Consider the following 15,281-nt stretch of genomic DNA (forward strand, 5'->3'; position numbering starts at 1 on the left):
ACATCTCTGCCCAGGTCCCATACAGACATTAGCACTGCAGTTAGGATTAATATAAATGTTTATTTAAAGATATGGGGGTTGGGGTTGGACCCGATGGATGATCTTACAAGGTCCCTTCCAACCCCCTACAGTTCTGTGTGATATCCTCGAAGAAGCTGTTTTTATTTGGGCTTCTTCTTATGTTGGTAAGAGGAGTTTTTGCAGTACAGAATGTGGAATGAAGAGAAACGTTACAGGTAAAAATGGTTGTGGACTGGTGAAGGAGGCAAGCACAGCTAAGCAAGCTGTTTTCACAGCTAGACACTTATCAGGTATCCAAATGTTGAGTCTCTAAACTGGGTTCCTAAATATCTGCATGCAAAAGATTAATGGTGAGTTTAAGAAAAAGGGAGAAAGTCTGAGCTTCTAATTTCTTATTTTTTTCTTAGCTCATTTCTGGATGTCAGCTGGGAGGACGAACAACAAAATCAGGTTGCTCTGATTACTTCCCATTCACCCGTGAGTGCACCATATACCACAACTATGAAAGCGAGGTTTCAGTCAGACTGGAAGACTCTGGTCAATGGGCAAGGGCTTGTAATAAAATGGCATAATTTTCTTTAAAAAAAAAATCATTTTTTACACCATTTGTGTTCAAACGTCTAGCAATGTGCTATTAATCTATGTCTGTGTACCTGTTATTTTGTTTTGTAATTAAGTTTGAGTTTAATTTCTGAAGATTTACCATGACTAAAATATTACTTTGATACCCTAATATAACAGGAATCATTCATCAATCACATATTTATCCCAGATTTATTAAAGGAAATTGGATCGTAACACTGTCTATAACATCTCATTTCTGGGTATATTAGAACTTATTTTTTAACATAGCTCCATAAGTCTGTATCAGGGCAATTTTCGTGGTGTATAAAATATCTTGAATGATTTAGAAATCTAAATTAATGAAAGATTACACAAATAGTCATCATCATGTCACTGACAGTTAATGGACTGAATTCCCTCTTTGACTCTTTTATTTATTTATTTTTAAACTGATCTGCCTGAGGATATGTTTCTTTTAGACTACAGGGTCTTTAGGGAAGGTACTGCCTATTCCTATGTTTTTATGCAGTACCTGTTTGTTACCATAAATCTAATAGTAGAAAAGGATTGCCTGACTGTGTGAAGCATGCATGGATGTTTCTCTGTAAATATGATTTTGTATGACTTCAAACAGCCAGTCTCCAAAATAAATCCAGAATTTCCATTTAAACAATACAACAAGATATTACGGGTCAAGTTCACTATTTTCTTTCTTAAATATAAGCATCAGCATAACAACACAATGAGAAATTTTCCTCAGTATTTTTTTATATTGTGGCATAACTAAAACCTGACACCCTATGCAACACCATCCTAGGTATGGTATCATATAATATCCTGAGATTGGATGGTATATAAGAAATTATTTTATTATAAACATCTTTAAGACTAATTCAACAATTCATATGAAGATAGAAGTACAAAAATGCCTGTGCTTCCATAGAAGACTTGAGGAGCAGGTCCTTAGTTTGTATTGCTTTATATCTATGAAGACTGATAATGTATTTTTTTAAGTAGAACCTAACACGAGCCAACTTCTAAATTCAGCTTTTGGCGACAGCTCCTTTTATATTCCCTCTTGCATGAGCAAACACACCACCAAAGTCCAATCTACTGTGTCAAATATATGCATTTTGTAAATATATGACTATTTGATAAATGGAGTTGAATCCTTTTTTTTTCTTTTTTTTAGGTTACTTCTAAAATGTTCGTAGTTTATTTTTAGCTCACATGTTGCATGCACATTGCCCCTTTCTCCAGTGCAGTGTGCATATGAAGTTCCCTGAGGTGTCCGAACTAGATTCACTGTGAGTACTTCTCCAGTATATGCAATTAAAATGTAATTCATTTCTAGATATCATCAATATTCTGTCATAGTATAAGGGGAATGGACTAGATGACCCATGAAGTCTATTCCTACCCTCATATCTATTACGATTACCTCATATTAGTAAAATTGTATTTTAAGGTCACTTATATGCGCTAGTTCCCTTTACGCAAATATTTGGCACTTACTCGTTGTTCATGTCTCTTTCTTCACGCTCTGTTTATAAAGGATTCAGTACAGGTAGAGCATCAAATGAAATGAAAACCTGATATTTTGTTGTAAATAATTCATAAAACAATGTTACGACCCTTATTCCCCGTGAGTCATCCACATAATGAGCCACCCAAATGAAGCAGTGAAAACATCCACTTCCCCTGCCATGGGTGTGCCCTGACGGGCTCCTCAGGGTCAGAAACCCATCAATCTCTTTTCACACATGAGCTAATCAATTCAAAGAGGGAAGTGCCAATGAGCTATTAGATCAATATGGTGAAGTATGGAGATTGATCTTATCCCACAGTGACTGCATTAACAGACTCGTCAGTGTGACCTCTGCCCTGCAGCACGCATTATACAGGATTGCAAGTCTGATATCTGAATGAAGACCTCAGGTCATTGCTTTTAATAATCTGCTTTGCTGAAAGAATTAAAAGTAAATCTGAAAAGGGATGACTAATGAAAATACGAAGGGCTTTCTTCTCTAGTCTTGGAATGCTTGCAGAAATCATGCCAGCTTTTCACAGCTACCATCAGCTTCCACTGTCTGGCACAGAAACTGCTCAACTGTGCCGTGCTAAAATCAGTTGGTTTAAAACCATGTGAAATACGGCCACTGACACCTTGCTCTCCTGCCACGAAAAAAAATAATAAATTGAACACAAAACCCTAAGAAGCATTAGCTGTGTCTAAATTGATTCAAGTCTTTGGTGGGTTACTCTAGCTGTTGTCCGTAGGTGTGTGCCTGGTGCGCCGTGCCAATAAGCACACAGAGTCTCTCTGTTTCCTTATTTTCTCAGCTAAAAGACTACACAAGCTATAGAGAGACTACACAAGCTACAAGCCGCCCTATTTTCTTCAACTTCTCCTTTTATTTATTTATTTTTTCCTCAGCTTTGGGACTACATAGCTGGTTTACCTGAACTGCTGAACTGCCAGATCCAGAGCTACACTGGAGCCCTAATGCCCTGAGGCAGCTCTCAGGTGAGGGTGGAATTCTACCTGTCTTCACAAGGCCTGTGTACATCCTACAACACCATCCTGTCCCTTAATTGACCCATGCTGGTAAGTGCCACTAACTTTACAGGACGTCTCTGCATGAAATGACTGCACGTAATACTCTAAGCAACTATGCCAGGCCGTCCTGTTATATAGACTAATCTTTCTGATATACAGCTTCAGAGATGCTGAACAAAACTACACTTTGTTGTCTCAGAACATGACATTCATATTGTTAATAATTTTAAAGCCCTGAATAATCTCATTGCAATGAAATATTTATGTATAAAGCACATTTTAATACTGTATTTTTATTATACTGAACATTTTTATTGTACAATGTATAATTGAATCAATGAATTAGAAGAAGGTTACTAAAAAAGGATTAATGTATTTTTAATGAAACTGAATGATATAACTTCTGTTACTCACTAAGAATAATGGCAGATCTATCAGGTTTGTATAGATAAGAGCTTTGTGAGTTTATCTGAAAGCCCACATAATGCTTCTCATTTAACTGTAACCTAGAAAAACAGATTTAGCAATCCTATTCAGGTTTCTAATTCATTGTTTATTTATATGAACTCTTTTCCGCCTTGTGATCAGATCACCTGTCTAATCATGGAAATATGAATCTCTTTAGCAGATACATCTATTTACAATTGTAAAACATTTCTTGAAACAATGCTCTTTCAATGTCTAAATGGAAGAACCGAGATAGCCATACAATACCAATGGGAAATGTTTCTGAACTCTTAGGTTAATAGACAGGGGAACTGGTGAGAACTTTCTACACTAATAGTGAGAATGCGGACATTAAACTGTTCACATGGCTCGATTCCCTAATTAGCCCACTAGCCTAAATTATAAATACTTTCCAGGTAGCAACCACTGTGCTTAAAAATATCCCGGTAGAAAATCCTTCTATTAATATAATGCTGTGATTGAAATTCTAACAGTACACAAAATGTTGTACTGAAAATTAAAACAGTAGTTGCAAACTTAGCTCGGAATCCTATACGTTTATTGCGTTCTTTACAGTATAGTGTTTCATTTTCGATTACTTTGTAACAGATGTAAAAATAGATAATAAAAATGTATATTAGAACAAGATATATGTATTGCAGAGGAGGAACTTTATAATGCCACCCTTAGAAATATATTTGCATTCTTCCATGGGAGGCATGTAACTGAATTTCTTTGAAGGGATTCTGCTATTTCTTCCATCTTTAAGTAGACACTGAGAAAGGGTATATGCATACTACATTAATGCATGTATTATACAAGATGCTGTAGTATTGCTCAAGAACTTTGTTGTGTGAATTTTGTAAGACCACATAATTCAGTGGTGAACCACAATTAAATAAATCACACCACCAAAATATGCATACCATTTTTTCTACTGCTGTGGTGGGATTTTTGCATCATTTTTTTCCCCCAAATAAACTAAGGGATATTCTAGACATGCTTTGGATATAAAAGTTTTTTTAGAATTCAGGTACTATATTTGCATCTTTCCACTTGTAAAGCAAGGAACTTAATACACATCCAATAGAACAAGCCTCAGGAGGCATTTGACTGAGGAAAGCACTTTCCGTGTTTCTTGAAGCATTTGTTGTGATCTTACTGATAAGAAGTAGAAGTTTACGTATTTTCACTAAAGTGAAGGTGATTCTTCTGAAAAGGAGCAAAGGAAAGTAAACTTATAGCATACGCAGAACTGAAATACTTTTTCCATAAATAATAATATATTTATAACACTCAGTCTTACACTCAAAAGTGCTAGAAGTAAATGCTGCATCCCAGTGGAAAGGTGGTTTGTTTCCCAGTAAAATAACACAATTTCTAGTCCTGTTATTTTATCAGACAGCTAGGTTTTTAACTACTAGTAACAAATGAATGAGTTTTATTCTGGACTTCACAATCAAAGATTTTGTTTTATGAATTTTTTATCATGGGCACAAAATATAACATTTCTGGAGTAAGGAGGGTGCTTTTTCCCTTTAATGGCAACTACATGAAACTGGTCAGGAATATAAAGAATAAAAATATATATTGGTGGTAGAGTTCAAATAAGGTCATGAAGTTGATGATAAATACAGTTTATCTTAGAGTTTTGCCATTTTCCTCATAGCTCCCCAACTCATAACTGCAATATCCCTGCACACGTGTTATCAACAGATGCATGTGGCTGGTGAAGGAATATATGGCTGCACTAGGGATACTTGTTAGCGTCATGTATTTTGGTGGCTGTTATTTCATCTGTGTACAAATAAGTGATACACATTATTTTATAATCAATGAAACTTCTCACTCTAGCGTCTATGTAACACAGGAATGGATTTTTTTAAAACCCCACTTTCTGATTTCCACTGTAAGCAAGTGCCTACAAGCAGAGAACATTCATGAAAACTTTAAGAAAAAAGATGATCTTCTGGGTAAGTACAATAGATTGAAAATACATGCCTAGAATGGAAATGCTTCTTTTGCCCCCACAGAATAAATAATAAATGCTTTCCAGGTAACGACTGCAGCTCTGTTGATAACATATATATTAATAAATTAAAAATGTCTGTAGATTGACAAGTGTTTTGTGGGCTTGTACTGAAAAGCCAACAACTAATTATGAAAGCCTGACTTGACTAATCAATTATTCAGATGAACATTAGGTGCCTATTATATGTGTAAACATGGGAATTATATCTCCCCTAAGTAACTTTCTAAAATAATGAACCCAAAACATGCAAATTTGAAATAGAAGGAATTGGCACTGTTATGCCCTTATTGCACATGCAGACCTCCCACTGAATTATTCAGGGAACACTGAACCGGGAGCCTCGGTCTTCTCACTCTGCGCAGCACGGCAGTAGCAGCACATGCCACGTTGTATTTGTTATGCATGTAATATTGATTTAGCTCGTTCTTGCTGGTCATGTTTCAAATTCATTTCATGTTTAGGAGGTAGGGGAAAGGAGAAGTATCCCTGGATTGCTATTTGCGATATATTTTTACGCCTGTTGAACACAAGATTATCTGATAAATTAATAATACCATGGCCTCTGTGTGCTGGAAGAATAAGCCTTTGAAAAGGAGCACAAGTGAAGTAATAAACTCTATTTAGAAAAGGTTTATATTTGCTTGATTCCCCATCTCCTGCCTGTAAAGACTGGGTGCTAGTATTACAGAACAGATTCACTAGTGTTTCATTTAATTTGCGAGGCACTGAACACAATAAGGTAATGCATAATTGTTCTTTGCAAGTAGAAAAGACCACACTCTTAAACAGAATACAGCAACAGGGAAACCAGAAATAGATGTGACCAGACACCTGCTGACAAACAGTGACAAATCCCACTGACACTGCAGTGACCCCCAGTTAGTCAAAATTTAATTAAGGGGTATAATTAAGTCAGTGGAACAGAACACTAATGAGTGTTGTGGTTTTTTTTTTTCCTTTTTTTTTTTTTTTTTTTTTGATACGGGTAATTACACATAAGAATACAAAGTAAGCTAGGTCCCTCAATGTATCATTGAAGTGAACAGTATAGAATGACAATCAGAGCTTTAAGCACTCTTTCTGTTTATTTTTCCCCCTTTGCTAGAATAATGCAAGTTGAAACAACACGGCTCTAGTCAAGCATCTGTATACATACTAGCAAATGCTACTGGCCCAATCCTGCGTGTGCAGCGTGTCAGTAACATGACCTTGGTGGCCCAGTGCACACCAGTAAAGTGAGGCGTGCGTGGCTTTGCTGGGTTCTGCCCGTCGCTGTGTTTGCATGTTCGTACCGCGCAGAGGGCATGCTGCCTCACTTCCTAGCAAGTGACATTCTGTTCCTATTCAAGTAACATCCTCTAGATTGCATTTATCAAGTGTGGTTATTACAGAAAGCAACTGATTACAGGGAAGACACGCTACAGATCATCCCCATGATTGTCTGCCTGTTGGGTGCAATACACCTTTATAGTCAAACAGCAGAGTTTCTTACGGCAGTGCTATTTTATGCCTGATCTAGTTCTCTGGAATTTATCTCTAGGCAGTTGAGTGAAATAGCTGAAATATCTTTGACTATGTGATATTTGCTTATATTTCAATCATGAGAATATTGTAAAGTAGATTTACTTGACCAAAGTGTTAAACTGGGATGGAAAACATCATCATGAATAATGACGATGTTGGTAGGGAGAAAAAACAACTTTCCTACGGTCTCTAAGATTTAAAGGAATGCCTGTGTAGTTCGGGGCCAGCCCTCTGCCGGGATTACTCTATCTGCTCCCAGCTGGTAGCCTGCAGTTCATGACAGCCTTTTATCCGTTATCAAAGCAACAAGTGGAAAAGCAGATCCTCCTGACTGCTAACACTCTGTTCAGTTCTCTCAGTAGAATTTCTGCTTCTAAATCTTTCCTTTTAACAAGTCCTCAGATTTCCTTCCTACTGCTGCAGTAGACACTAAATATGTCTCTCAAGTCTTTAGCTCACTTGTCTAACTTAAACTCCACAGGACACTAAGGGAAGAGAGAATAATTGCATTACAACAGGACATTTTCTACAGGGACTGACTGAAATGCAGCATGCTCCTGATCCTGCTCGCACTGAGGTACTGTGGGTTTAGCAGTTGGGTTCAATGACAGCAAAACCTAATTACTCAAATAACATGCTAGTGAAACAACACTTCAATTACAATTTCAGACTGAGACATGAGGTAGGCTTAAATTTAATCTACTAACACAATTTATTTATGTAAGTGCAAATTCTACAATGAGAAAAGCAAAGCACACTATATTGAATCTTGTTATACTGTGCTTTCTTTGTTTTTTTTTAGTGGTATGCCTATAGGAAAAATAAAAAAGGTAAAACCAGGAGATATTTAAATATAATTCATCTTGAATTCTTTCAAGCAAAATATATCCACTGAAACTGAACAGTTACTTGTTATTAAAACAAATCTAAATGAATATGTAGTAAAAATATACACCCCACTTTCCTTAAATCATGCTGTCATCAAGTAATGGGTCTTAGAAATGCAATCCTATAACAGTTATTACAAGTATATTTATAAAATCAAAGGAACAACTTGGTTAACAAACTGTTAAGTAGGGTACATTAAACCATAAAGTATATTAAGTGTTTCTAATTCTTTTTTAAACTCTGTTTTTTTTTTTTTTTTTTAACCAGATTTTCTGTGACACCTTGCGGTTGTGCTGGGACTGAGGATGCTGTGGGAATGCCAGCTGGGTGGTGCATGCAGAACTTGCTCCCTCTCTGAACCGGGCCTTTGCCACCAGGCTGCTCCACTCACGCTTGGCTGCCTGCTCGAACCGTGCATGGCATCGTGCTGGTGCCGCATCCCTGCCAGTTATGCCCTGCACTGAGCACAGCCCTACTGCAGCCAGCAGCATCAGACCTATGCACCTAACCTTCCTCCTCTCAGCCCATTACAGATTTTCAGTGTGTGAGAAGGTATTATCTGGCCCTGGGTCCTCAGCAGCTTGGCAATGAAGCAGCCAGTAGCATTTGATTTTTTGGAGGTGCCTGATGTAACCACTGTGTTGAGGACATTGATAAAAGTGCATGGGATCGCTACTCTTGTTCTTTCCTATGAGCTCAAGCATGTTAAAACCCTTGTGAAAACACGATATAGTAAGAGAGGTTGTAAAAATCACATACATGATTTTCCTGCTTTTATCTTTACATGGGCATGTGTCAGTGTAAAAGAGCAGATTAGACAGGCCGGCTTCCGTCTGGGCTGTAGACACACGTATGCATAATTGATTCCTGACATCTTCTTCTCCCCCACGCTCTCCCCGCGAGGCCACCCCTGTCCAGCTATGTATGAATGAACAGAAGTGTCTTTCATCCCCCACTTGCCTCGTGGTTCAAAAGGAACTACGAAAATAGCAGCAACAAAAATCCAGCAGCCTGCCAAAAGGCCTGCACACGTCCCATTCTTAAAGGCATGTGAAAGGTTGGAGAGCTCAGCAAAATTTTTATGTACGGGAGCAGGCCCAAGGAAAACTCACACGCCATAACCAATTGTGGACAGAGGATCATCTATCAGCAGACAAATGCAGGAACTCCAGAATGTCTCTCCTCAAATGAAATAATATATCTTTGAAAGCCAATGCCCGTTTTAGGCCTGAGGCCCATATATCAAGCCTGAGAGGCTTGTGGATACGCTCCAGGGCCATTAACCTTCCACCTGTTTCCCCTTGTCCTTCAGGATGAGACCCTGCCCTTGATTTTACTCCCTTCCCCTGTTCATCTTCCGACAGAGTGTAAATGTAAAGCAGAGGGCCTGTGAAATAATTCAAAGGCAATGGACCAGGGACATGGTTACAAATCTCTGCCACTGGCACTGTGACTTATGCAGGCAGTTTGTCACACATGAGCCAGGTGACCTCTGTGACATAACAGAGAAAAATATCGCCCGAGATCAAAAGATGAGATTCAGAGCGCTCTAACTAACTCTGGTGCAGGCAGCGGCGGCCCAGGCACGCCTGCCTTCCCAGCGCTGCCTGCCGGAGGGTGGGCCATGTTCCTGCTAATTGAACCCATCGCATTTGCTCTCCTCTCTACTCAAATCTTCCCTACAACACAAACGTCAAAATCTGTTTCCTCATGAAGCTGCTCTTTTCCAAAACGATAGCTAGATGTAAATTGACAGCAGACAGCAAAATTCATTCAGCAGATCGAAATGAACATGTAGCAATCAGTAACATCAAAAATGGTGAGTCCCCTTCGCAAAAGGGACTGTTTTAAGCTAGTAAGTTTTTAAATGCTAAGTAGTAATAAAACCTTGTATGAGCACATTCTCTCCCTGGTATTGCAATAAGAAGCCTTCGAAGTCTAAAACATTTACTGGGATTCAACTGTCATGCCAGATACAATGTAAGTCGAGTTAGTATTTAAAATGATGTAATGCACCTAGATAACACAACATCTGTATTGATTCATATTTTACCAAGAGACATACTACAGAACCAGAATAGCAGTCATTTGAAATAAAGCCTAATCAGATTGATTTTTTTTTTCAATCTTGAAGTCATTTTTCAAGCTGTGTACTGTATAGGAAGTTTCCCAGCTGTTTTCTACATTCAGGACTTCTCTGCTGGGTGCAGACAAAAGAAGAAGACCTAATACAGTATTTCTCTTTCAACTCCCCAAAACCTAATGGTATGTCTGGTATGGACATTTAATTTTGTCTATTTCATAAATTAAAAGAAAACCACACAACTGTCACAGTGTCCCAGGCATGATGATGAAATGAGAAATACAACTGTAGCTAGATCAGCCTAAATCCCATCTTAATCCTAAATCACTTTGTCACTTGCCAACACCTAGTTGATGAAAAACTCAGTTTAATCCATGAATATATATAAAAATACACATATGCAAGCGCAAACAAACATTCAGCACAGTACTTACACGTGCTATACACTACCCGATCAGCTAATTTCATTGTCTTAGCACACGCTGACTTTGAAAAATTTCATAGAATTCAAGTAAAATCATGTGAAGGGATAGGGTTCCACTATTAAAGCATTTCACAATTCACTAAATCTAAAGGCATGAAAAACTTGAACTATGGCTGGGACTTGAGGCTAAATCACTGCAGTAGTTAAAAAGAAACGTACTGCTGAAAATGTCATTGACATAAGCCTGATATAGAGCATTAAACTTCTCTGTTGCAAAACACTGCAACAGTAAACATAGTAAATGTAAAATTATTATTATAAAAGGATTACTGTGAAGTGTTACCACATGTTTTTTGTAAAAATAAGGCAGTTGTTTGATTTTACAGTGCTAAAATCGTTTGAGTCCTGTAATTACGCACAACTTTTCCTTTTTTTGTGTCTCTAAAGGAAGCCTGCCAGTGATACAAGAGTCAGCAACTACATGCAAGTTCTGCCACTCCTTTCAGTGAACTCCAATTCAGATCCCAGATGTCTTCATTTTTGAAAATACCTGGAGCATTACTTTTTGATGTAAAATATAGGTGATGTATCCAAGGGTTCTGGCAGTCAGATCTTTAGCTCTCATTGAGACTCCTACTGAATATATTCATTTGTATTGAGGCCTGATTTCACTTATGAAATTTTCACTTATGAATTTTCACTTCTACATCCTTTTTTTCTTATAACATATATTTGATGTATCCCTGAAAAATTAATATTTAATTTAAAGAGCACCTAGCCTAATCCATTGCCTTTAACAGTGAGTACGATCTAGTGCATCTACTTTTGTAATATTCATGAAATTTGGAAATCAAGACTAGGCATTATATTTTACTCTGAGAGGTTTTTTCTCATTTAATGTTTGATCAGTTCTGAATGCCCAAATGGCCTACTAGAATTTCCAGGGCAGAAAGAAACTACTTACAGATGTTATTATATTTAGAAAAATATATTAATGTAATAAATTATAACCTTTATAAATAAACATTCTCAGATACACATAAAATGTGTTGTCCCATTTACCTGCTGCCATGTGCTTTTTATGTAATTAAATACTGAGCATCAAATACTTTAGAAGGTTACAGCACCTTCATTCTAAAGGAGAAAAGATGGTTCTTGTTGATAATATAATAGTTCTGTGCCGATGAAAAAGACTTAAATTAATTGGTTGAAATACTACGCAGATACTACAAATCCAACTAATTATATTTTTGAGTCCTTATGCCTCCCTCATTTAGTCATTTAAAACAAAAGAAAACAAGAGCTATTTAACATTTAAAAATAATCATAGTAATTTGGGGCATGAATCATTCCTTACATTCTTTTCCAGCTACAAACAATTTCTGTTGGGAAAAGTGCCATATAGTATCGACAGTGACAACAAATTGTATTGTCCAGTGAACATCTGTTTCCGACTCCCACACTGATATTGCAGGTTGGGTACTTCTGAGTTAGTCTTCACAGGCTGCCCGACCACAGAGGAACTGGAAATTACTGGTACGTTCAACTTTTATTATTGGAACACAGGAAAACTTTATCATCATGCTGGGAAGTTCTATATCTTTTGAAATATTGGAAGGAGGGTTATGTTAGCACAGAAACCCACATGGGATAGTTCTTACGAAGAAGGAGAAAAGTGGCTCCTGTTCATTGCATCCCTCTGTATATGCAGATATGCAAGTCTGAGATCAAAATGTCAAATGTTTGTTTTTAATAAAACAAGCAGCAGGGCAAACAAAGTACCAGATTCTGCCAGTCTTGCTCCATAGGTAATCTGTGTCCCTATACAAAGTACCCTGAAATCCAAAGCACAGTTACTTCAGGCAGAGCAGGATGAGGTTTAGTATGGGTCGCACAATGCAGCTCTAGGGACTGTTGGTCTTGAAGAAAGAATTGATCTTTTCTAATTCACATTTATTCCACCAAGGTACTATGATAGCAACTTATAGAGAAAGACTGTGTTAGCTAGCTAAAGCTATTACTGTTAAAATAAAGCAAAACACAAAGACCTAAGCATTTTTTCTTTTTTTTTTTCAAAATTGAGGTGGCTTTGTTAGAATGAGCAATGCCATGTTTTTCATGGTTATGTCAACAATTGTTATTCGGTTTGGAAGAAAGTTCAGCTTTGGCAGGGACAGAGAAGAAATGAAGATATACTCCTGATAGGTGGTAAGTGCCAGTTTGATAATGCTCTCACATCTGATCTGTAAGTACATCAGCCAGTGCAGAAAAAAAGTGCTGAAAAGGATTCTCTTTTCCAGAAAAAGAGGAAGAGAGAAACTCCACCAAAATTTATATTAATTAGAGTGGCTAGCATGCAGGGGAATCAAAGGCAAAACATGTGGAACTCCCGCTGGTGAAGAGAAGACTGTGCCTTAAAGGAGAGGGATGCAAACGAAAAATAAATGCTTTTCAATGTCCTCATATGAGCTAGCCATATAAACACTCATTTTGAGTTCTAACACTTCCTGATGCAAATGCTCTCACTGAAAATTCATTCTTAGTCTGAAGGGAGCTTTGTCCTTGACCATACCTGCAGAATAAGAACCTATGTGTCTTAAGAACGGCAGGTCTCAACAAAGTAAAATAATTGCCACATCCATATATCTACTTAAAGTTATTGTTGTTGTTATTGTTGCAGTTGTTACTTACCCTTTGTTATGAACAGTCCAAGTCCTGCATCAGAAAAATAGTTTTTTGATGCTATTCCTTATAGCAGTTTTGGATTTTTCAAAGATTAGGAAGTCTGTGTAGAATCTTAACAATGTGGCCAATATGCAAACACTGTTGGGAAATTCTAGGTCTCAGGCAGAAAACTGCCTGATCTTGCTTTTCATAAGTGTAATATCAGTACATATGTACCAATCAAAACAATACTGCAATAGTATTTGTTTGAGAGTCTTTCTGTCTCCTCCTTTTCTGTCCATGCATAGGCAGAAAGAACATCAGGGATTGTGGAGTGGTAACAAAAGAAACTGAAACTATTTTAGACCAGGGTGACATGGGCATCAGCTACGACATTAGTCTTGGCTTCCACTTGCACACTAGGCAATTTGTACCACCACCTAATTTAGTTTCATGCCTCCCAGCAGCCTTTCTACTGCCTCCCTACCATCTCCTGCAATTCTCTCAAATGTCATGGTTGTTATGCCCTAAAACTACACAGACAAGTGGGAGCAGAACTGGAGACTTTGGGCAATTATCTCTTGTTACTTTCCCTGGATTATTTCACTGCTACCTGAAGGACAGTTTGGATTAGCTACTGTTGTGGCCTTTTTTGGGGTGATTTTTATTGAGCTATGGGAGTAGCAAGACGGATCAGAGACTGCAGGCCTTTCTGAACTATCTACTCTGAACTCTCATCTCAAAAAAAATCACAGTTTCCTAAAAGTATGCACAAGGAGTTCTAGGGAGTGTCACTGAAGCACACCAAGTGTTGGTGAAGATCTCACCATGGGTCAGTGCAGCCCATGGCCACAAATAACTGCAGTTACTGCTGCCAGCATAGTGACTGTGATACTAATATAATTCCCAAGAAAGAGAAAGGAAAAGAAGAGCCAATAAATAAGAAAAAGAGGATTTAGAAACAGCACGTAGCAAATGAAACTTAAACACTTGACCCAGGCAGCTGTACAGAAGAAAACAGGAAACTTGCAGTTGCTGTAAGTGAAACTGGAAATGCACTATTCAATATCTTAACTTGCACTCCTTCTTTGGAAAAATTTCTCATCATCTGCAGTAAAGTTTTCTTCCGATAAGCAATACAGGACCCATACACACAACTTGACTTATGCTGAAAATCACTATACGCAGGACTGACTTCTTAGCTCTGTTTAGGAGAGAGAGTGATTGTAGGTGCACAGGGAATTCTGGGCACCGTGTGGAGAGGAATGTAGTTCCCAGCGCTCTGTTACTCACCTCTCCCCACAATTTTAAGATGGATGAAATGGATTTGGGGCTGACTGGACAGCCCAGGCACTACCTCCCGTAAGGCACTACAACAACTTACTTCTAGAGTGGCAAGGGATTATGACTCAGCACCACCAGTCACTGACGTTGCTCACTGCTCAGGACAAACTGCAAGACTGCAGTAAGTATTCCCCAATAAATACTGAAAGGTATCCAGATGAGACAAACAGAGGGTGCTGACTATTACACCAGAATAAAGACACAATTCTTCGTCACATCCAGTGTCACTTAGTCAGGATGATGTTTCCTGTATTCAGCAAACATGCCAGTAAAAGAATTTCCTTGGCATACAGACAACATGGAAATGTCCTTTTAAAAATCAGTTAATACGAACAGAACTCATGAGCTAGCTGGAACCATTTCCTATGCTGTGGAAAGAACACTTGAATAAGGTTAACCAAGACATTTCACCCTCCCAACCTCCCCCCTCCCCATCTATTTCTGGATGTCTTCTTTTGTTCACCCTTTGCTAATTATAGTGGCCTTGCTTAGGTTATATTTATAGTCTTAAAAGAGTTGCCTGACTTTTAGAACACTTTATTCATGTATATTTCCTGTGTTTATTGTTGCCTTAACTAATTTTTTAAATTAAAATTACTTGATCCAAGATTTTATTTAGCAACAAATATCAAAGTAACTTTTCTTTCAACAAATGAAGAGCTGTATTTAGATATAAAAAAGCATTTTTCTATTTCTGAATTTCTGAAAACAGATTTTAGTTTCTTTCCAT

At 37.7% G+C, this 15,281-nt stretch overlaps 1 protein-coding gene and 1 long non-coding RNA gene across 5 annotated transcripts in view; one reads left to right on the top strand and one right to left on the bottom strand.

Annotated features, from left to right (window-relative positions):
- The window catches only part of LOC110354076 (uncharacterized), a 125,871-nt gene that overhangs the window by 110,296 nt on the left and 294 nt on the right, over nucleotides 1–15,281 (top strand). For all 3 annotated transcript variants that reach the window (XR_011811142.1, XR_011811143.1, XR_011811144.1), the window contains 9 exons: nucleotides 429–498; nucleotides 1,778–1,892; nucleotides 3,023–3,193; nucleotides 5,463–5,565; nucleotides 7,630–7,725; nucleotides 8,304–10,301; nucleotides 10,991–11,124; nucleotides 11,913–12,079; nucleotides 12,627–12,751. This is a non-coding gene — a long non-coding RNA (uncharacterized lncRNA). The remainder of the gene's footprint in view (nucleotides 1–428; nucleotides 499–1,777; nucleotides 1,893–3,022; nucleotides 3,194–5,462; nucleotides 5,566–7,629; nucleotides 7,726–8,303; nucleotides 10,302–10,990; nucleotides 11,125–11,912; nucleotides 12,080–12,626; nucleotides 12,752–15,281) is intronic.
- The window catches only part of NR5A2 (nuclear receptor subfamily 5 group A member 2), an 87,240-nt gene that overhangs the window by 47,598 nt on the left and 24,361 nt on the right, over nucleotides 1–15,281 (bottom strand). The gene's annotated exons all lie outside the window — the stretch shown is intronic.

The sequence above is a fragment of the Anas platyrhynchos genome, chromosome 8 (assembly GCF_047663525.1).
Source record: "Anas platyrhynchos isolate ZD024472 breed Pekin duck chromosome 8, IASCAAS_PekinDuck_T2T, whole genome shotgun sequence".
Classification (NCBI taxonomy): domain Eukaryota; kingdom Metazoa; phylum Chordata; class Aves; order Anseriformes; family Anatidae; genus Anas; species Anas platyrhynchos.